Genomic DNA, 3,885 nt, shown 5'->3' on the forward strand with positions numbered 1-3,885 from the left:
GGGTGGACTGCTACCAGCAAAGTCGGGTTCAAATCCACCAGTTGCTCCTTGGGCGAAAGTTGTGGCTATCTGCCCCGGTAACGGTTCACAGTGTCAGAAATCCTGACTGTGAGTCAGAATCGGCTTGATGGCAGTTGGGGTAAGCCTTATGGAATCAGACCGCCGCTCTTTCTTCCCTAGACTTGAACCCACGACCTTCCCATGAGCAGCTGGATCCCACTGTGCTGCCAGGGCTCCTTATAGCATGTTTTATGACATATCAATTAGAATACAGATGTCCATGTGGATTAAAACAGAGATTTCCTGGTGGGGGTGGGCAGTGGGGTTAGGAAGCAAGGCTTGTTTCTACTCTGAACAGGGTCCTGAAAGAGCCTCCGTTTATGCCCCAGCTGCTTCTCCTCCTGAAGCCCACCGGGTTTGCCCTACCGTGTCCCCAGGCCCCCAGCAGGGCGGCTTTAGGGATGGCCTTCCCTACTTTCTCTCCTTCCCTACTGTCTCTCTGGGGAGAAGCTTGTAACCCTGGACAAGCAGCCTTTCCACCTTCCTTCCTCAGGGAGATCTTCGCTTCCCGCCCATTGTTCTCCTTTTCAAATTTGTTTTGAAATGTGACCCCTCTCGTGTGTGTGTGTGTGTGTGTGTGTGTGTGTGTGTGTGTGTGAGAGAGAGAGAGACTCTGCGGTGGGTGGGGTGTGTTCCAGAAAGGAGGAATGGGGGTGGGTGGGTGCATAGAGCCAGCGTCTGCTAGCTTCGGAGGGGAAGGGGTAGTCTTGGTGTGGTGACCTAGATTAAAGGTGCACAGAGGCTGCCTGGCCTTGCTTGCTTGCTCCTGTGGTGAAGTGGACTGACTGCCCAGCAGCCCGCAGCCCAGATGCACCTTCCAGAGGTCTCTGGATCCCCCCCTAGAAGTTCCAGTTACATACATTGACTTGTATTCCAGTAAACATCAATCGGCTATCCTGTATGCCAAGAACCTCTAAGTACTTAGGAGACGCTGATGAACAGAACTAAAAAGAGTACAGGAAAGTGTTATTGGCAAGGATGGGCCCTGGCTGCGGAGGTGACCGGGGGTGCAGTGTTCAGGATCAGCTAGTGTGACCGGCATGACAGCCTTTTGTCAGGCATGACAGCTTTTCATCAGGTGGTTTGAGTTGGACAGTGCTTCAATAGCTGGAATGTTTCACCAAAGGTCTTTCCGAAGGTGGGTAGCCAGCAGGTGTTCTTAAACCTTTAGTGATTCGCCTTGGGGATAGCAGAGCACACCCAGGTGCTCCAACCAAACTCCAGGACTGTGGAATAGATAGGCTTGTGCCCCGGAAGGGAAACCACCTCATCATGTGTGAGCCTGATAGTGACCATAGAGATGCTCTGATTCACGGGGGTCTTGTGTGTGCAGAGCTGCTGCCTGGGGCTTTCCAGCTGTGACCCTTAGAACAGGTCACCAGGCCTTGCTTATGAGGGGGTTAGTGCTGCCAGCCTGATGGCAGACCCGTCAAGTGCCTGTGCTCCCCAGGCGTGGCTGTTGTGGCTAGGTGCTGTCTTGTCGGTTCTGACCCATAGTGACCTTAAGCACAACAGAATGAAATACTGCCTGACCCTGAGCCATCGTCCCAACAGTTGCTACACTGGAGTTTATTGTCGAAGCCACTGTGTCAACCCATCCCATCGAGGGCCTTGCCCTCTTTGGCTGCCCTTCCACTTTACCAAGCATGATGTCCTTCTCTAGGGACTGGTGTCCTGACAACATGTCCCAAGTACGGGAGAAGAAGTCCCGCCATCCATGTCTCTCAGGAGCACTCTGACCATACGTCTCCCAAGACTCCAAGAGCCAAACTCGCTGCCAGGGAGTCGATCCCAACATAGTGGCCCTATAGGACAGGGTGGAACGGCCCCTGTGGATTTCTGAGACGGTGACTCTTTCTGAGAGTAGAAAGCGTCATCTTTCTCTTGCTTCCAAGACCAGGAGAGTAAATAAATAAACAACCCTGTGGCTGTTGAGGCAATTCCAACTCGTAGTGGCCCTGTGGGTCAGAGCACCACAGCCCTGTGGGGTTTCCAAAGCTGTGGTCTCTGTAGGTGCAGACTGCCTCATCTTTCTTCAGCACAGTGACTGGTGGGTTCGAACTGCTGACCTTGGCTTAGCAGCCACTGTGCCACCAAGGACAACCTCTCAGCAGTGCAGGCAGGCGCTGTCATGGGGGAGCCCCTGATGTGCTGACTCGCCAAGGGGGTAACCTGGTGGGGACTCTGTGAGCTCCCCTGCATCTGGGTTAGTCCCCGGGCCAGGCAAGCTGGATGTGTTCTGTGCTGGCCCGCAGCAGTAAGAAGCCTGGCTGTGGTGGGTGAAGGAGTTTTTCCAGTTTCATGTGGCTATTTAAATCCTCTGGGGCCATGTGGTTAAGAGCGGACACTGCCTGCCTCCTGGGGCATGGCCCTGCCTGTGGTCCCTGGGGTCAGGTGGCCCTGGTCGTGGCCTTGTGGGTCCCTTGGTGGGTGGAGACTGGTGGCTGTAGTAGGAGTGGGGGCATGGTGTCCTCTTGTCCCTCTTTGGTGACACCAGGACCTTAAGGTCAGGGGGAGGAGACCCACTGTCTCCATCTATCTGCTTACCAGCCCTGCTTCTCGAGCCCTCGGGCTCCCACGTGACTCGGGTGGGGTACTTACCCACCTGGCATCTGGTCGTTGTGTCCAAGGAGAATCTGCCGCCTCCCCAGGGAGAGGTTTGCCAACAGGGAAGCAAGTGCATCCAGGGCAGGGCAGGAGCCCGCAGGGGACTTTGAGAGGACGCTCACCAGATGCCACTTCTGCCTGTTAATATAAATTGGGGGCAGTGAAAAGGTAAACCGCAAAAGAAACTCTGCTGCCTTGGGGTTGATCTCCACTCAGATGGACCCTAAAGGACAGAGTAGAACTGCCCCGCAGGGTGTCCTAAGCCGTCGCCTTTGTGAGAGCAGGCTGCCGCATCTCTCTCCTGAGGGTTGGCCAGTGGGTTTGAGTTGTGCACGCAGTTAATGTGTTTGGCAGCTCACCAAAAGGTTCCAGGGCCATTCACAGGTGCCTTAGAAGAAAGCCCGGTGATCGTCTTTCCAAAAACATAACCATTGAAAACCCTGTGGAGCACAGTCCTCTCCGACACATGAGGTGACCATGAATTACAGTCAACTCAACAGCAACTGGAATAGACCCGTGTCGCCATAATTTGACCATTCTAACTAGATGACAGAAATGTTCTGGAATTCCAGCGCTGCCCCCATGCTGTCCTCAAGAGCTAAAATCACTATCTGCTCTCCGTATTATCTTCTGGGACCGTGGCATACGTTGCATCAGGTAGGAAGTAATCGTCTGAAATGAGTTGCTGTGACTCAGAAGAATACCGTTGAGATCCACCCAGATTGTTGCTTGGGACAGGCTATTCCTCTCATGCTGGGTAGTAATCCACTGTTGGCCTGGGCCACCATTTGTTTATCTACTTGCGTTTGGGTTGCTTCCAGATTTTTGGTGATTGTGAGGCGAGCTCCTGTACACATTTGGATAGAGGTTTTTGGGTGGACATTCAATTCTCATTTCTTCAGAGTAAATACACAAAAGGAGAACGGCTGGGTGATCGACGAGGAACTGCTCAGCTGCTTTCCCCCTTGGCACTACCCCCCACAGGCAATGCGAGAGCCTTTCATTTGCTCGTCGTCCTTGTCAGCACTTAGTATTATCAGAAGACCTGATGAGCTGTGGAAGGACATCAAGAACATCCTACAGGAAGAAAACAAGTCGTCATCGAAAAGACAGGCAGGAAAGAAAAGATCAAAGTGATGTCACAAGATGACAACTCTCTTAAACACTGAAGGGTCTGGCAAAACTAGAGGACATTATGCATAGCAACCTTAGTCAATC

The sequence above is a fragment of the Echinops telfairi genome, unplaced genomic scaffold, assembly GCF_000313985.2.
Source record: "Echinops telfairi isolate 266 unplaced genomic scaffold, ASM31398v2 ScPeMD7_23;HRSCAF=83, whole genome shotgun sequence".
Classification (NCBI taxonomy): domain Eukaryota; kingdom Metazoa; phylum Chordata; class Mammalia; order Afrosoricida; family Tenrecidae; genus Echinops; species Echinops telfairi.